We start from the raw sequence: 19,728 nt of genomic DNA on the forward strand, positions 1-19,728 counted from the left end.
AAAGCAGTCCACATTCCCTGTCCTGGGAGTTGCTCTGCTCTGGCAGGGTTTGGCTGCTCTGGCTGGATTTGGTAGCCATGCAGTAGCTCTGCTGGGTTCATGCCTGGGCAGTTGTCACCACTGTGGGCAGACAGGCGAGGCAGAGGTGAGGGAGCACCAGCATAAGGGACCAGCTCTCAGTGTATCACTTACATCTTAATTGCAGCTGTCTGGTTGCAAGGAAGAACAGGAAAGGGAGAAGAGAGCCAGCCTTGGCTTTTATTTCATGCGCTGAACTTTTGGGCTCCTCTTTCCTTTCTTCCATCCACCCCTTTTTGCTCAGATAGAGCCACCCACATGCTCGCACCACGCTTGCTCATGCTTTCTCATTTTGTCCTATCATGGTTCTTCTCCAAGAGCCTGGAGAGCCTCTTAAAAAGAGAAAGGGGGATACAGGGTTGCATGGAGGTAAAACACTGCAACACGTTCCCTCACCTTCCTTCTCCTTCTCTGTGCTGTCTCTTGAGCACCCCTCCCTTTTCCTCAGCAGGTACCTATGGAAAGTGACACTGTCAACAAAACCCCAGCAGGATCAGCCTTTGGTCTTACTCAGGCAGCTGGTTCCCATTAAATGTTCTCAATCATGGAGAATTCTTTCTCTCTCATCTGAAATATTTTATTATTGCTTTTCCTTTCTTTCAGTTTCCTAAGGAGAAGGGAGGGAGTTTGCGTCTGTGTGTACAGCGAACTAAAGAAAGGGAATTTAGAGCTCAATCTTATCATGCCCATGTGTGCCTATGCATTAACCAGCTGCTGTAACATTTATTCTTTCTTACACACACTGAATTATTGCCCTCATTGCCTCAGGTAGAGTTCCCAAGGATGAGAAAAGCCACTGCTTTTTGAGCATGGACCCCTCCATCTGCTTGTCTGCAACTAAGTGAGGCCAAGATTTAAACTGAGCTGGGTTACCCACAGCAGGAGGCTGAGAGGACTCACAGGAGTGGTCGAGAGCTGTGGCATTCTGGTTTTGCCCAGGTGCCACTGGTTTTGGAGGACAAGAGGAATAACTTGGCTGGACAGTTTGTCAGTACCCTCTCTCCTGAACTGACACATATAAGACCACTGTCTGGTGACACATGTAAGAACAGTGTCTGGGCTCTGCCTAAATCTGGTGAGGACAGGTCAGCCCAGCCAGGTGGGAACTGGTTCCAGTGTGTGCTTCTCCAGTGAAAGTCACCCAGGGAAGCTGAACACAGAGGTCAGGCACTGTGTGTAGCCCCTCTGAGATGTGCTAATCTGCCTCCTGGCTTACAAACCCTGGCAGAGGCTCTGCTGGTTGGCTCCCCTGAGGCAGAGGGACTGACCATCCCTTGCTGTATGGCTGCTTCTAACACTGGGTTTAACACATGGAAGCCCGCTGATGGCTTGGAGACACAGCCCTGGGGAAGCACAACAGGGCTGAGAGGTGAAGCATCCCAGGTGCAAGGGAAGACAGATGCCTCAGTCTTTGCCTGGGGCACCCCAGTCTTACCCCCTTTGCCTTGTGTGGGAATCCTTTTGGCCAGCAAGCTTTTGCCTTCACATTGAGCACAGACAGGTGATTTCAAGCCTGAGGCATCTGCTTGCTAAGTGACTCCTCCTCATCTGTAGCTCCCAGGGCTGTCAGTTCTTGCTGTGGAGCTCCCTCACCGTAGGACTTCCAACAGGTCAGTAAAGAACTTTGCTTCATGACTCAGCCTCTGGGCCAGGGTAGACCATGTGAGATCATCAAAGCTTGCCACAGGCTGCCAGCACTGTTTGCATTGGGAGATGCTGAAATGAGCAGTGGGCTCTAACAAGGCTTTTGGTGGTTTGTAGCCAGGGTAGGAGTTCTCCTCAAGAAGAGATGAAGGTATATGACTGAATAAACCCACTATTTTGCTGAGACTGACTCATTGCCTGAGAGGCTTAGCTGATCCTGGGGCTTGTTGCAAAGCTGCTGTGGCCCCAGATGACAGAAAGGGTTATGTAAATTTTCCTTGGTAATTGTTAAACCTCTATTGCTTTTGAAAAGACAAAGAAGACATGAAGTTCCCTGCTCTCTAACGAGAAAATGCCTGCACTTGGTTCTCTCCTCTGGAATTTCAACTCTTTGCCTCTGCTGTTTGTTTCTGCCCTGATGCCTGGCTGTGGCCTGGTGCGATGCCTGCAATATTCCTCCTGGGACAAAAGACACGTTTCTCCTCATAGCTCATTAGTAGCAACCATCATATCATCTTCAGCCATCTGAGAAAGTATCCTTGTCTCCTTGCTTGCAACTGGCTTGCAAACAGTTTACCCGCAGGGCTGGATGGCAAAGGATCCTGCAACTCTCCTGCCTTAACATGGACACATGAGAAACAAATCAATCCCAAGTGCTTCGCAGTAGGGATGTAGTGCTGGAAGGGATCTCCTATTTTACCATGTCTTGTCTCTTGCTATTGTCAGCAATCGCATCATGCAATCTTTTGCACAAATGTGAAGATCCAAACAATCCTAACAAGTTTTAAGATTCTCCCACTACCCCAATTAGTAGGCTCTTCCAGAACTTGACAGCTCTGAGGCTTAAACCATTCTTCTTATTTCCAGTCTCAATTTATTCCTGGCTGGAGCATGCCCACTTGTTCTTACGCCAACATTGTTCCAAGGCTTAAATAGCTCTGCTCCCTCCCTGGTGTTTATCCCTCTGATGTGTTTACCAAGAACAATCATATCCATTCTCAGCCTGCATTTCACTGGGCAAAATAAATCAAAAGTCTCCTGCCTCAAGATAGGCACTCTCTTTCCCTGACCATACTGCTAGCCTTTGTCTGCATGCCCTCGCTTCTCAATTTTTCTCCTTCCAGTGCAAATGGGGAGAAGTGGAGATGGTTCTCCATCACCTGTGCACTGAGCAGGCTCCTGAGCAGTGCTCCGGTGTTTGCCGGTGCCCTAGTGGCCAAGGAAGGTCAGAGTGTGGGGATTTTTACAGGCACAAACTGCTTTTCCCAATGGATTCTGGTTTTGACCCTTGAGTGACATGTAGAGTAGTGCCTCATCTCGAGGCAGTTTTTAAGGAGCCAGCAGCCCCACTCTGCTCTGAAGCTATCACTGCTTGGCTGTTGGTAAACCTTGGAAGACTTGCTTGCAGAACTGTAGGTATGAAGTTACTCTTGAGGTTTTGACTCATGTGGTGGCACTAGCTGCTGAAGTTGGCTCTCTGATTTCCCAGTGCAGCAAGGCACCCTGAGCCATATCACTAGATGGGTTTAGCAGAAGGTTTTGTGTATCTGGTAGTTTTCTTACAGAGCAAGAGGTCCATGTAGGTTTTTCCTGTGATGCTTTCCTGGACACTCTGAATTCTTGCCAATAGGATATTGAGAGGCCCAAATAAAATTATCTAAGTGTGAGCATGCTTTTTACCTAATTTAGCATGCATCTGACCACTTCATTTTTCACTTATGAAAGGTGTGCAAAGTGCAGATGACAGATTTTTAGGCTAGGATATGCTGCAGCAGAAAGAAACAAATAGGTTTATTTTTTAGTTAAGCCAAATCTGGGCTTCTGAAAAAAAAACAAGCCAATTTCGACTCCTCAAAGTGTAGGAATTCAGCCATGCTCCTAATTTTTAATTTTGTGACTCAACCCTTCTATACAGGATACTCTATTAGTACCATGCCCTATAGATTTAGGAAAGGCAAGCAGCTGTGGAAGCACAGTGCGATATTACTTTAGGAACTGGTGTCAGAAGAAGTGACTAACTAAAAGGGAGAGACGCACGGGCTGCAGTCCTTGGGGGCAGAGTCTTCCTCTGGATGCCTCAGACCAGCTCTTACTTGCAGTCTTGAATTGTTCTTTTCACTTTTACAAGGATGATATAAAGAAATCCTAATCTTTTTCCCAACATACCTTATTTTGGCCTGCAATGGACCTTTCTGGGTATATGTCTGCAGGTCTGCAAATTTATGCAGATGTACTGCCATACTGTTCAAGTTTCATAAACAATGATGTATGATCCTGGGAGAGAGGTGTTGAAAGACATCTTTCTTTCTGCATCTTTTCTGCCATCTGAAAAGTTATGAGTTAGAGAAATTTTCTCTTACTGACAGCTGTCCTTCAGTTTCATTCAATTCTGTTCTGTAGATGTGTAACACCAATTCTTGGATCTTGGTCCAAATCCTGCTCTGACTTTGCTGGGACCCAAGATCTCAGCAGATGCCACTTTGTATAGAATCAGCACAACAGAGTGATCTGCTGTTTGATAGACTGACTCCCTGCTTGAGAAGATGGGACTCTGCCAGAGCGCCTGTGGCCCAAACTGATTTAGGCCCTTTTCGGTGCCAGGCAAGTGCTGGTGTTGTACCACAGCATGCTTTCTGTCCACATAGGGAGGCTGAGGTATAACAGGAAAAAATATTCAAAAACCTAAATGGCTTCTTTTTTTCCCCCAAAGTCTTTTGTTTCTGAAACTAAAGCACAGTAAATCAAGGGGTTCTGCCTTAAATGAACTTGCAGTGCTCTTTATTTAAAAAAAAACAACAACCCCCAAACCAACTAAATCCCCAAGTCCCTGAACGGAAGAGGAGGAGGAAAAAGATAGGACCTCAGAGAGAATTCATAAATCACATTGCAATGGACCTGGTACAGATGTTCCTGCATTCAGCCCACCAGGCAAAGCACAGCACCATAATGCACCATAATGGGACTGACGGGCCACATGTGAAAGGAGACAGAACACAGCTGACTCGGAGGAGATGTGCTCTCTCTGGCACATATAACAACATGCTCTGTCCCTACCTCAGCCTCATTCAGTCCCTCCTGCCAAAAAGTAAACAAGCCAGATCAAACCTGTCATGGTCTAGAAGTCTTCAGCTATCCCCTTATTTTAACATGGCGTGCATGGTGTGGTTTCCCAGCACTTAACGCTTTGGCATAGTGCTGAAAAACTGTTAATTCTCCAGTTCTTGGACTGTGGTTTCCCACTTGGTTGTCAAGGGTGTGCCCTGGTCCTCCCAGGAAGCAAGAAATTGGAAGGAGAGGAAGGAAAGGGCCAGGCATTTCTCCACAGCCAGACCCTTCCAATATTTTTCTTAGGTGACTTCTTGCAAAGTTGCAAGGAAGCCCCAGGACTGCAGCACCTGAAGTCCAGAAAACCACTGCATGACCCTCCATGCCCTGAAGTGAGCGGCCAAGGGCTGAGGCAAACATTTGGGCACATAGGACAGAGCCAGTGAGGAAGGGCTGGGGGCTGGGGGGCTGTGGAGTCCAGAGGCACATCAAGCTGTGCACCCATCCCCTGGGGCAGAGGCTGCTGGGTGCTGCTGCCGCTCTGCCTTCACACTGACCACATCTGCAAAAACATAGTCTGTCCCAGAATCTTCAAACCCTAAGCATCCTCATTCACATCCAAGGGTTTCGCAGCTCCTTCTGTAGTAGTCCAAGCAACCAAAAGGTCAAAAATGACAGAAGATAACAGCTCACATGTCACCTAGAGTCCATGCCTTCTATCTGGGAACAAGAGAAGTAGGTGGCAGATGAAGGCCAGATTTTTCTCTGGTTTGCCTCAGAAATTGAGTTCTATTGCACTGCAGAAGCCTGAAATGCTGCTGTTGTCATAAATGGCCTCAGGACATTCACTAGCATTTCCCTCAGTGTCCTTTGGTGGATACCCACAGCAACAAGATCGGAAAGAAGCTAAATCTAGGTTTTACCTGTACTGCAAGAAGCTGCATAGCAATTATGTTTTTGTTTCCTGTGCACCTGGGTATTGACCTGCAAGTATCCAGGGTCCCAATGAGTGCAGAGACAGGCACCTACCCTGCCTTTGGCCCCCAACAGGCACAGAAGCAGGCAAGTGTGATGCAATTTGGGCATGTCAGCATGGGATATGTTATTTTTCTTTTTTTTTTTCTTCTTTTCTTTATTTGTCCTTGTTTCAGGAAGAAGGAATCACTCTCATTGGGACTGTTTTGTCCTTTGTGTAACGAAGGGAAAGACAAATAGGGAATTCCAATGGGTTTTGGGGCAGCCAACACCTGGGTGGTGCATTGTGTTTCAAATGGTCTCCAAAAATAACTAGGACCACAAAAGGGGAAAAATTAATAAGGATAATTAACTGGTTTCCATCTCCAAATGCTTCAGAGACATGAGCTAATCAGTCTGTAGGCACATACAAGCACACACAGTGTCTGTAATTAGTTTGCTCTTCTACTTCCTTACGTCTTTCCCCAGCAGATTGCCCACCGAGATTCCTATCAGACAGAACAGGTCTCTTTCTGCCCCTTCTGCAGAGGCCTGACAGTCTTGCCTCCGCTCAAAGTGCACTGTCTCTGTCAGTCTGTCTGTCTGTCTACTTCCCTCCCCTGCTGGCCATGATCAGGTTTCACTAAATGAATCACAGTCTAGTGGAAACTCCCTCCGATCTTTGCCAAGAATTGCAAAGTTGATGAAAATGGGACTCGAAGCCAAAGGGTGTTTAGCACGGTGCCTTACTAGTTCCAACCAACTGGATTCCCATTGCAGTTGGTTGCTTCTGGTTGTCCCGTTTCCGCTTTCAGCCTGGCACCTCTCCTTCACCTGGAGCATCTTTCCCAGGATTATCATGCTAATAACTGGATGCTGCAACACACCTCCTGGCAGTCACAGGTTGTTTGATCGCTTCCTTCCACCGAAGTGTTCCCTGTTTGCTTTCTGTTTGAGATGAAAAGGACTTGTTGAGACCAAATGCCCATTTATCCAGATCGCTGGTATGGGTTTAAACACCTCTGTTCCCAGTTATCTGGTGCAGTTCTCCTCTTGAACCTTACTTTCTGTCTCTCCCAGATGGGACCTGGATTCTTTGTGGAGCCTTAGGCATTGTTACTTTGCTTCTCTGACCCTCATTTTCTGCACCAGACACTGGATTTAGTGCTGGAAGGGTATCTCAAGATAGAGATTGTGCAGTCTCCTGGGAGTCTCCAGGACATAAAAAAGGAGATTGCTTCATACCACCCTCAAGCTAACCTCCAAGGACTCAGCAACAATCTTTTCTTCAGCCCCAGGCTGAGATGGTGAAACAAAGGTCATGGGGATGTAGCACTGGAGGTCTTCAGGTTCTCAGTCCAGACCAAGCTGGGGTGTCAGATCATTCGGAGGAGTTACTGAGAGAAAAAAGTCCGCGTGCTATCAGCCTTAGCATTTCCTCTCCATGGCCACCAGGACCATGCTATGGAGTGACATCATGGCCCTGCAGAAGAGGCCCAATCAGATCCCTGGCCACCTGTGCACTTTGTTCAAGTCTCTTTGAGTTGATGTTGTCCACATGTCCAGAAACAGACCTGCCCCTTGGGCAGTTAAGCCTGGTGAAACATTGAGGTGTAGCCTCTAGATATTTACATGTTGATAGGGAGCTCTTCATTCCTGAGACTCTGCAGTGAGGTGCCAGGGCTCCCAGGCAGGACAGCATGCATTGTTCCCTGGGGCTCTTGGAGAGGCTGCAGCCCTGTCTGGCTGCTAACACAGCCTTCCCAGGCCACAGTGTGGTTGTTGCAGGCTGTACAGGAGCAAGATTCGCATACCATACACCATCTCCTTATTCTCCAGCCTTCATTCCTTCTCCTTGCCTTTCCCCTTCTGCCCCTTGCTTCTTGCTGTACCTCCTATTCTATTTCCTCTCCAACACTCTTTCTTTTCTTATCCCGCCTGCTCTCACCTCCCCAGCCCCCTTCTCTCTTATTTTCTCTCCTCTCCACCTCTGATCCACGTCCAAGCACCCCAGCTGGCTCTTCTTCTCCTGGAAGCCACCAGGGATGTGTGACAGATGCCACAGATCAACAGAGAGAAGCAGCTCAATCTCAGCTTCCAGCTGGCTCCCAGCTCTTGTGTCCCAGCTTCACATTAGGAAAGCTTAAGACCTGACCAGTCTGGGAACTGGTAAAGCCCAGGTGTGCCCCAGCTCTGCCTTGCTGCCCCTGTGCAAGCAGAAGCCTCCCCAGGAGCAGGGAGCAGCCCCCCAGCACAGACGTGGGTTCTCAAACAGAAGGCAACATGCCTCTGCTGCCTGCCGTCCCACACATGACCCCCTCGCCTTGGGGGACAACCACAAACCCTTATCAGGATTCAGCCCCTTGCTGTGAGGAGGAGGGATCGTTTTCCTTTCTGGGTCTCCCTGCTCTCCCTCTAACCCTCTGCTCTCTCCTTCCCTCTCATCCATTTCCTTTGACACTGGTCCCAGGCCCACTGCCAAGTCTCAGATCCATTAGTGAGGTGCCTTGCTGACTGAAGCACAAATCAGGACTGATCCGGGTGCAATTAGCAGCTTCTAGCACCTCATCTGGAAGGCATTAGCTCAGCTTTTGGGGGAGGGGGTTATGAGTTGGGAGGAGAAGAGGGAATGGATATAGATGCCAAACAGAATAAATAAGCTATTTCTACCACTCCTAGGAACCGCCATCATGCAACATACAAACAGATGTGCAGTAACCATCTGTGAGGGACACAGTTGCTGTATCAAGTCGTTGTGACCCCACAGACCTGCCCTCCTTGAAGGAGGTGGTTTATCGTGTCCAAGAAGGTACCAAGATGGCAGGAAGGTGTACAGTTAGGCACAGATTGTGGGTGATATCCCTCCTGATTCTCTCTCACAAACCAAGGCTTGTGGTTATGGTGTTTGTAAGTGGACTTGGTCTACCTTGTCCTCCATCTGGCTCCCAGTGCACTAAAATCCCTAATAATATGGTGTCTGTCTTACACATGAAGAGCCAAGACAGACTAGCATGTATTAGTTATCATGGCCTGTATGTGTTACAGACACAAGACCCAGACAAAATAGTTCCTATCAAGCCAGGATTCTGTACAAAATATATTTGCCTTACTTTTCTTCACCCAGCCTTGTAGATACCTTTGAGGAAAACGTTGGTATTGCTCTCAGCAGAGACACAAGCCATCCCCTGCTCTCTTGCCACCTTGCTCCAGGCTACAGCCAGGGATGCACATGAGGCTTTGACTCTTGAGCAGTCTCAGTCCCAAGCTAACAGGACAGAGCAAATGTACTCAAAGCACGTGTTCCCAGAAATGTCTTGCTCTTTCATAGGCCCAACGATGCTGTCATGGAACATGCCTCTGAGGGACTATGAGATTACTGACCATTAGAAAAGGTGACTGTCAGGCCGAGTTTGAAAGCACTCTTATGCTCCAGAACAAAGCCAGCAACCCGTACACTTGTTCTCTGTCATCTCTGCAGAAAAACAGGTTGTGCATTTACCTTTCATTTGTCCTCCAGTCCCTACCTTATAGAAGGGACCAGAGCCAGCCTGTTCATTACCTTTGCTTTTCCTTTTTGCTGGATCTCATCTTTGAGGAGAAGACAGGGTGGGAGTAGGGGAGCTGGGGGCTGTCCTGGGCCCCTTACAGTGATGGAGCAGTGTGCTGGGAAGCAGGACCCCCGAGGGCTACGGAGGGCTGCTGGCAGCAGGTGGCTGGCATGCCTCTGAAATGGCCCGTGTCGAGCCAGGAACATTCAGGGGAAAAGTCAAACACCGATCACAGTCTTCTCTTGCAGGAGAGCTCACTAGCCAGTAAAACAAAGGGGGCTGGCTTTTATTTGTTCATCTGTGTATGATCCCCGTACCCACACGCCAGGTCCCCGGCACCACAGCATGCACAGGCCACTCCACTTCCCAGGGGCCACCTGCTGATGGGCAGGGGCTGGGGAAGCCAAAGCTTTCTCTCAGCCAGTGATCTCATGTTTTTTCTGTGCAGGCAGCAGCTGGAAGTAGCTGGAAACTTCTCTAAGAGTAATTTTTCCTACACGGCTGTTCCCAGACGATGGTCTGTGAAGCCCTGCTGGTTAATGAGCTCATGGAAAGTGACCTGCACCTGGGCTCAGGGGCCAGCCATATTCTGAAGATTTCCAGTCCTGAAACAGTGGTGACATAGGTGTGGGAGTGCCTTGGAGAAATGTTGAGGGCTAATGATATTTGTTGGTTCAAAGATTTTGGGACATGTTGTTATTTTCTCTCTTCTCTGTTGGTTACCCCCGGTAGGTACAAAGTGAAGGTGCTGATGGTTTATCCTGTCAAGAGAAACTGCCGGTCTTGGCAGTGGATGATGTTGGGTTAGCTTAGCAGGACAGTGGCTGGAGGGACCTTTTAACTGTTCTTTCTAGTTTTGGTACAAGGAGGCAAAATTGCAAGGCATGACAGAAAACCTGCTACTCCTCTTGCTAGCAAGCTGTGGCCAAAGCCACAGGGATGGCAGAAACTGTGACTTTCATCCTTTCAGAGTCCTTGTTCATCAGCCTAATGTGAGAAGGAGGCAGCCCCGTGGTACTCAGTGTTTCCAAAAGGGCAGATGTGCAATGCTTGGAGAAGGATAGTGTAAAACAGCATCTGGGAGCCTCCTCTGGGTGAGAAACACCAAGTAGATGGGAGAGGGGCAGAAAGGCAGGAGCAGATGTGCAGTGAAGGGTGTGAGTGCCACGGTGGCGGGAAGTGTACCTCATGCCAGTAGCTGCTGTGCAGGAGCAGGGGACAAGGGAGGCCACACGCCCCGGCGGTGCCCCATGAGCAATTGTCTGCCCTCCCTCTGTTGTGAGTGGCTGTGCCTTGCCTACATGCTTGGAGGCAGAGGAGGACACCCGTGCACGCTCTGCCGGTGGCTGTCTGCACGTACTCTCTTGTTTTCCTGGCTGAGGCAGAGGGAGAAGGCCTGGTTTCAGTTAAGCCTCGGTCACACGAAGATGCCTTTCCTATTACTCTTTTGTTTTTTCTTCTAAGCAACGTTCCCATTTAACTCTTCCAACTCTCCCCTGTTAGTGTAGCCTGCCCTGCCTGAGGGCTGGCCCAGGTCAGAGATAATTCAGGAACAAATGGGAGTTGTTGGACTGCAGGGCTGGAAAACCCTCAGCCCTGCAGAGAAGCTTTGGGAACCTCAGTACATAGGCAGGATGGCATCGTTGAGAAGATCTAGGAGGCAAGAATATAGATACTCCAGTGGTGTAGTGCTGAGCATGGTAGAAATACCTAAAGAGTCAGTCATGGTATTATCATGTCTGAATTTGGCACCAAACTCCAAATCCATAGAGGGGGAGTGGGGGAGGTGGAAAAGAAAACATGCAAAGGCCTTTTCAAAACCCAAGACCACAAGAAAAAACTTCCTATAAACAAATCAAATGGAAATATTTTTTTAGTTCTATAAACATTTCCCCTTGAAGCGTTCAACCCAAATATTGCATCACTGTGCTAAGACATAAACAAATCTTGCAGTGAAAGAGATGCACACCAACAATAGACTAGCCTGTTTGCCTTGTCCGGGCTGTGAGAAGTGCAAAAAATAAACAAACAGGGCAAAGAGTGACAAGCAGAAGAGAGATGTCTGAGGAGTACTTGTTTGAATATTCAAGGGAGAGAAGAAACACACACCCCAAATCTCACTGAGGTTCAATAAGGAAATTCATCTCCTTCAGGATCCTTAGAAAATCACAGCTCTGGAAGGTCAGAGGACACCAGCCAGACTTGTCTTTCAGAAAGCAAGGTAGCTTCTGGTTTTCCCCAAATATATTATTCAAAAATATTCTTCAACACGAATATCTCTTGAGCAGAGATGTATTTATTTTTGCAGTGATTGTAATGGTGGTATTGAGAACTAAACTGTGAAGTGTTTTACGCCGACGTTGTTCTTCCCCTTTGGGGAGCCCAGCCACTCACCCCCAGGAAGGTTGTTGTCCTCTGAGCAGCAGTTTGCAGGTCTTCAGCAGGAGGCAGGGGGCTGGGGCCTGGCTCTTAGTTGGTAAAAATCGTTGGAGGCACTCTAGGCGGAAGAATTTGGGACCAGATTAAAAAATGTGAAGTACCCCACAAGAAACACACCTGCAAGGAACAGCAGCATAAGGTGATACTGGGGGCCTCAGGGCTGCCATTTGCTCTATCTTCCTGGCGTATAGGTTCTTCTAATCTGGCTCTGCCCCCTTCACTTCTCAATATTTGGTTCATCCCTCAAACAGACACTCTAAGAGCTGCCAGGGATCTACTGGCTTTGTCTCCATCATGAGAGACAGGCGAGGAGCTGCACAAATCATGGGAGGGGATTTCACTCTTGTTCCAGCTCACACAAGAGACACTGTAGAAAGGGCCACCAAAACAAGCTGCTTAGCAGTTCAGTCTCATGGGAAAGTTTCACTATCAGAAAGTTAGTATAACTTCAAACCTCTTGGGCAGATAAACTGGCTCTATATTCAGCTGAGATGAAACAGAAATATGATTATGCTTGATCCTTTGGCTGGGACCATACTGCTCAGCCTGTGCAACAGGCAGACACAACTACAATTTAACTGGTGGCTTAACGTCCTCCTTCCAGGAGTCCTCCTGGCACTGAGCATTGCATTGTCCTCACACTCAGCAACCCTGGCTGAGCTGCCTGCAGTGCTGCAGGGAACAGCAAACCTTCTGAGACCATTTGATCTCTCCAGACTCTTGACAAAATTTTCTCCATGCATGCTTTGGTCTTGAGAAAATGACTTCAGGTGCTGCTGCGGGAGCTGATTTAAAAGGGGAGGCTGAAAGAATAAAGGGCCTCACACACTTCTCATGTTACATTGCATTTTAGCTGGTGTGAATTCAGAGGCGTTTACACCCGGCTAACTGAGGGAGAGTTGGGCCCAGACCCAGTATATCTGTCTGACCAACAGAGAAGATCAAAGACCTGTAATGCTAAGCAGGGGTGGTCCAAAAATATTAGAATCAGAAGTAATGGGATGAACTATATCAGAGTAAAATTTAAGTTGTAGAGAAAAGATTACAGCTGACATCTATTCCCTAAGCCGGTGTTCTGCCTTCCACAAGAAGCTTCTAGGTATGGTTTACATCAATCAGAAAAGGGGATTAAACGAGTTTTGGGTTTAGCACAGTCTGGCATGCAGCAGGCAGACTAGATTGTGAGTGTTTTGAGCACTGATGGTTTGCAAGACTTCAGAAGGCAGTCTGCAAGTGGATTACAGCACCCTTCTCCAAATTCCCACCCATACACTCATGCCTCATGCAATATCTAACACACATAGTCAAATGAAATGGCAACAAGTAAGAGCAGCTGGCAGAAATGAAAAATGCAGAATTTCAAAGCTTTGCTTGATTTTTATTTGCCTATAACCGCTGGCTGCTGTGTCGTATCACACCATGAAAGAATGCGTGGCTTTCTTTTTTATTCCTTGAAAGGTTACTTTGCTCTTTGGATTGAAAAAGGATTGGAAACACTAAGTTATATAACCTTTTAAAGTTCATCTAACCCTTGTTCTCAGAGACTGTAAATTCCTGGGCACCATGGCCTTGGTATTGGCCATGATTCTTTTTTCTAAAAGACAACCTGGTTCCTAAAGTTTAGAAGAAACAACTAGTAGGTGCTTTGCTATCCTGCTCTTTAAAATACAATAGAAGTGTATGTGTGCACAGCCTAATGAAAAGACAAAGCAAGTCATATATGCCCAGAGGCGCAAATCTGGAAGAGCAGGTCTTCCTTTTTTTGCTTTTTACTGAGTCTCCAGATTGCAGTAGGGTGACAGGATTCATTGGACAACATAAAAAAAATGTAGAGATAAGAGTATTAAGAGGATACTGCAGATAGGCAATGCATAACCTGGCTGACCAAAAGGAGAGGAACTTAGAAAGGCTCAAGCATCAGTGTCTGCAAGGCTTAACACCAGAGAGTTGGAGATATTGATGAAGATGAATAAAAGGGTTATATGAAGAATAATGAACAAATAATAGGAAAGTGCAGGTAGGTAAAATAATGCAGTTTTGAGAGATGTGTCCTCCAAGTTGGACAAGAGCAGTCTCCTACAGGCTCCTCCAGCTGGGCTACCTGCTGGGGCATAGCAGGAGAAGGCAGCTTTAGGGAGGGTGACACCTCTGACATTGCCAAATGTCCTTTGGCCAGCTGGTCTCTCTGGGGAGAGGGAGGTCAACCTAGGGTGCATTTTCAGAACCTGGGGGCTTGCACTAGCCCTCCTTTGGCTCCATGAGCTCTCAGATGACCCCAGGACCCCATGAAGCACCAGCTCATGCCTGGGACTGGGGATTTCCCCACAGGCTGAGTCCAAAGTGGGACCTGCCAGTGCCACGGGGGCTTCCCCATGCTCCCTTCGGTGCCTGGCTGTCTCCAGGTCCTGGCTGCCAGGCTGGGATGTGGGTTAGCAGATTTTTTCCACGCTGTTTCTCCGGGATCCCTGACAGAGCCCATCAGAGCTGCCTTTTATCAGCACTGCACGCCTTAGTGAGCCTGTCATGACTCACACACAATGTGCTCTGTGCCGGATTAATCCGGCTGGCTTTCATGCTCAGGATGTGGGCGATGGATGGGAGGGGGGGTGTTGGGGGGCATGGGGACAGATGCAGGGCTAGTGGGGGCCCAGGAGACTGGGGATCCCCAGCCTTTTCACTTGCTGAAGTTAAGGATTTGCTCGAGGGCTGTTGCAGAGGACAGGGGAAGAACAAGCCATAAGCAATGAAACAGAAAGATGGAAAGGCAACAGGTGTGTGGGAGAGCGGTAAAGGAGGAGAGATTACAGGTAAATAATAGGTGAATAAATCGACTACAACAAAGACAGAATGTGATGTAAATGGAGATCTGTGTGCCTTAAAAATGTAAGCTCCCTTGTTGATAGACATGACAGGTAGCTCTTTCCCATAGGTGTAATTACCCAGGGACTGCACTCCAGCTAAAGAGATCTTTTCAGTCTTCAGCATTAACCTGAAATGCCTTTAAGAAGCCTCCCCATCTTCACTGTTGTCTGTTAACCTGCAACAACCTACCTCAGATTAAGGGAATCATAAAAAGTGTGAAATCCTGAACCCAGTCAAGTTCGTACTGATGGGAATAAGACTCCCATTGACTACTGTAGCACTAGGTTTCCATGCAGAATCTCCACAGAGAAATCTCACATGAGAAGAAACGAACTGCTTTTTCCAACAAACCTCTGCCAAGATAAAAATAAATAGCAGGGGAAGAGGATCAGTAAAAGCCACCCAACATCTTGCATTCTGCCATGATTTCCAACTGAAGGCGTGCACGCACCAAAAGAATCCCCTGATTTTTGAGGAGCTGGGAATGCTGCAGTTTTATGTGCATACATATAATGTGAATGCATACACTAAAACATTATCTACATTGCATATATATGTATATGTAGATATCTCCTCCAATTTAAGATTCACAATGTTCATTTGAAATCATTCTATCTAACGCATTTTACCTGTGAAAGCTGTATTTTCAGCACCTACTGCCCAAATTCCCATCTCCACTTGGGTGTTACTTTATAACATCCTGCCCTGACTATCCAGTGTACATGCATCCTAAAGTTTCCAAACAATTTTCCACTCGATGACTTGAATAAGCTTGCCTGTTGCTGAAATGTCACCTTCTCTGGGGTAAAACACAACATATATTTAATAGCACAGAGCAATGCTGTCACTGCAAAAGATGACAAGCGTGGTCCTATTTTTACATACTGTCCATCAGGGAAGCATTTGTTAGTATTACTCTGAGATGGATCTTGGCAATGAACCCAAAGGCAGGAGGAGATGCACTACCTCTTTATGCATGCAGCAGGTTCATGGCGCTTTTGTATCCAGTCTTAGGACTTCCCATATCCAGCACTGGCAGTGAGGTCTGTGGTCATGATCACAAATGGGGTTGCATTTGTTTTCACTGCATTAGAAGTTTTAAACTGTAGGATGGTTGTTGCTAAGTTCTGAGGAAGGAAAAAAGGATTTGGGGGAGGGAGGGGGGAACTACTTATTCAGAGCATTTCTCTGATCTTCTTACTCAAGTAAAAAGTTTTATGTATTGCATTTGATAATTTCCAATTAACCTTTTCTTAAAGACCCTATCCTCCACCCAAAATGTTCAGTGATGTTGTAAAACACTTGTCAAACACAAGAGGGTCTCTCTGGCTGCTTATCCCTGAACATTTTAAGACAAGATAAAAATGGACCTGAACTGAGTCTTCTCATAGACTTGGGAGCCCACTGACTCTCCAAATATTTCCTACCAATGACCTGATTACAAACAGAATGGTAGTTCTTTACAACATCCCCTGTAGGTAAGTGACACAGAGCAAAGGAACAGCTGCACCCGTATATAACACATTTTATTCCAATATACCTATCACTGCACAAAAGGAGAATGACACCTTTGTGGGGTTGTTTCTTTTATATTGTTTTTACCATGTCTGAAATAGGAACTCTACTAATAAAACTACCCCAGTGTCAACCCCTCTCTGACACAAGGCAAAGCTAGCACCAGTTCACTGAGATTTATTTTATTTTTTTTCAGAATACCCCTCTTGTGTGCTTGTTTTGCGCACGAGGGGTAACATATATATTCTGAAATAAAAGAAATGCCAATGAACATACAATATTTCTTTCTGACATGAGGGTGAGCTTGTCACAACCAAGTCTATGTCCCTGACTTGGGCCCTAGTGGTAAAACTAAACTGACATTGAGTTGGTTTAGTTTATACCATCAGAGATTTCCTAATATAGACAAGCCCTATCTCTTGTCCTCCCATCCCACCCCCCTCTTTAATTTGGCTCTCTGAGTTTTGATGACTGAATCACTTCCCCCTTTGTTTCTCTGATTTCTTTCCTAATCTCCTGCTCCTGAAAGATGCTTAGTTCTTGAATCCCTATACAAATACACTTTCCTTTCTAAGCTTCTCACCAGCCAAACAAGGTTTTATTTGTTTATTTAATTTGACATGCTGAGAGAGAAATGATCCCATTTCCTATGGATTATCGAAGTAACAAATAGCTTTACAAGAGGGTAAACAAAGTAAAACACGCTGAAACTCCTTTGAACCAGGGGCTTCCCATTCCCATCCCTTTCCGATGTGAGTCTTTCCCCACTCCCCTACACCATACATGGGATGAATTTCTGGTTGCTTTGGACCATGACTGCTACCCTCAGATCAGCCACTGCTGGGACTGAGATAGTTATCACCTCCCTATCCTTCCTTTCACCAAACTCACCATGAATTTCCCACAACATGGCCAGAGAGCTTTGAACTCTAAAATGGTCTGAGAAGGAGCATTTTATCCATTTAGTCTTTTCCTTCATAGCCCAATTCCCCTGATCAGTTTTTCATTTTTGCAAAGATGCAGAGCTAGAGAAACTTGGGCATGAGCTTGAGAGCCTCCACGGAGGTAGGGATGCTGTATTGATTTTTGCTGGGAATTTTGCCTAACTCAGGTGGCAGACATGGACACCTGAGAGCATCACACTGCAACACACCTCCTGCAATATACATTTCTGGAGAAAAATAGATAAAACAACAAAACTCAGGTCTGAATATGGGCTAAAATTCATAAGGACTTGGAGGCAGGGGTGCTGATCAGCTCCTCCCAAGATGACAGACCCCATCAGTATGTAGCTCACATTTCTTTTGGGGTGCTTAGGTTTGGTGGCTTGGGCCTGGCCAGCTCCCCCCGCCCCCAACATCCTCTTCTGTTTATTACTCCTGCCATAATTGGGAGGCATGTGTGGATGAATTAAACATAGCAGGACAGATGAGAAAACTCTCCCTCTTAGCTGGCTGAATGAGCAAATTTAACTGAGCCTGTTACCCACTGAGTATCATACCGACATGCCAGGGTCCGGTTTCCTTTGATTTCGCCCTTTCATGCGGAGTCCCTCTGTGCCCCCCGCCTTGCTCCTCACAATATCAAACAGCTGGAGTTTCGGCGGCCCCAAGGAGGAGCCTTTGCATCCAACGGCAGCAGCAGTGGGAATTTTATCTGGGATCAGAATGGGACGGGGCTGATCCGCACAAGCTCATAGCTGAGAATCAGGGGGCTCTGGCACCTCCAGAAGGAGACAGCTTCCCCCTCACCCCCCCCGCCCAGCCACAGGCTATGCCTGGTCAATGCCCAGAGTAAAAGTTTCCTTATGCCCGAGGAACTGGGGCTAAATGAAGGGGTTTTGGCTTTCACACTTAAAGCTTCAGACAGGCTAGTGGCATCCAGAAGTCAGTTCTGGTGGGGAGTTTGATATAAATGGGTGCCAGCCTAGAGCAGGCATTCCCAGCACAGCAATAAGAGAACTTCCTGAAAGCAGGACTGCCACTGGCATGTCCAGGGGTGCCAAGAGGATATGGCTGCACAAACCAGAACCCTGCTTCCTCCCAAGGTACTTCTTTCGGGAGGCAGGTGGGAAGTACAGTGTATGAAGGGCACCATCACACCCACTGTTTCCCTTAGCCCCGAGGATAAATAGGGAATGTAACCCTGCAGGGCTACAGTCTGTTTTTTACCCTAGCATTAAACAAGCCCTGGGGCACTTCTTTGCAAAAGGTGCCTCTGATTCTTCTCCCTCACCTCTTTCTTCCTACCTCTGTAACCCTAAAACTAGTCAGGGCTAATTTAATTCTTGCTTTAATTTAGAAGAGTTTACGACTGCTCTAAATTAGGAAACCACCGGTTTTCAGATAAAGCAGGTGCTAGAGGTCTTAGCAATTGTAAAAATTAGGCCACTTAGTGAGGTGTCTACGTATGGATTTAGCACCTGAGGAGTGTGTTACCGAGCAAAATAAGGAAAAACTTGGAATCTTGGAAACAATTCTTTAAAAGATAATTAGCAAAGTTAACATTTCAGAGGAAGGAAGTTCGTGTTCAACCTGATAAACCTTTGTGTTCAACCTGATAAGCCTACCCATTCAAATGCAAGTTGAAGAAGCCATCAAAACACATTCCCTTGGAACTCAAGAAATCCTTCAGAAAAATCAGTTTTGATCTTTTCAGTACCCATGTCATAAACCAAGTAAGTAAGAAACTAAAATCCAAATAGAAGAAACACAAAATCCTTTGCATCATCCTCATGTGTGAGAAGGCAGTAATCCAGATCAGACCCCTCCTACAGTGCCAATAAGCAGGAATAACTCTGAAACCTAATGATGACATGATGAAAAACTGCAACTCTTTCACCTTCTTCTTTGAAGACTGAAGGACTTCAGATTCAGAAAGAAACTATAGATATGCTTGTGATCTGTACACGGCAAAGATGTGAGAAACCTATCCTGACCTTTCAGTGACATCAGATTTGTGTCAAGATAGTCTTTATTGAAGGGCGTTGAAAGATGAAAGATTTCCCAGCACCTCTGGGTAAATTTAAGTTTTGGGGTCATGAATTCATCCTTTGGCGTGGGGAGACCCAGTGAGCAGGAGCTGGTTTGGTTTAACCTCAGGGAGCGGTGCCGTTGCTTTTTCCGAAAAATTTGTGCCCGAGACACTTTCCATGAGGGCTAGCACCTGCCGGAAAGGGATGGTTGGAGGAAAAGACCTTTTCTTTCTTGTGGTATTTACTGCAACTGATGGCTACCCAGGGCCCCGCCACAGCCGGGATGAGGCGGGATGGTCGCCCGGGAGGGGCACTCGGGGGCTCCCTGAGCCGCTGGAGCGGCTTCAGTCAGCGGTGCCCCCCCCGGCCCCCCAGAGCCCGGGGCGCCCCGGCCTCGCAGCCCCCTCACCCCGCATCCCGCATCCCACATCCCGGGCCGCCAGGGCCGCCTCCCTCCCTCCGCCCAGCCCGAACTTCATCCCAACTTTCCCGCTTCCGCCTGCCCGGGAGAGCGTGGCGGCGGCGCAGAGGAAGGGCGGGAGAGGGGACAGCGTCTCCCAGTTAGTGTTACTGGGGGGACGGGGATGCTGGGAACAGGAGACGGGGGTCGGCCGCTGCCTGGCTTTGGGGAAGGGGTTTTCTTTCGCGTCTTCTCCCTCCTCTGACTCC

This window comes from Pseudopipra pipra, chromosome 2, assembly GCF_036250125.1.
Source record: "Pseudopipra pipra isolate bDixPip1 chromosome 2, bDixPip1.hap1, whole genome shotgun sequence".
In the NCBI taxonomy this organism is placed as follows: domain Eukaryota; kingdom Metazoa; phylum Chordata; class Aves; order Passeriformes; family Pipridae; genus Pseudopipra; species Pseudopipra pipra.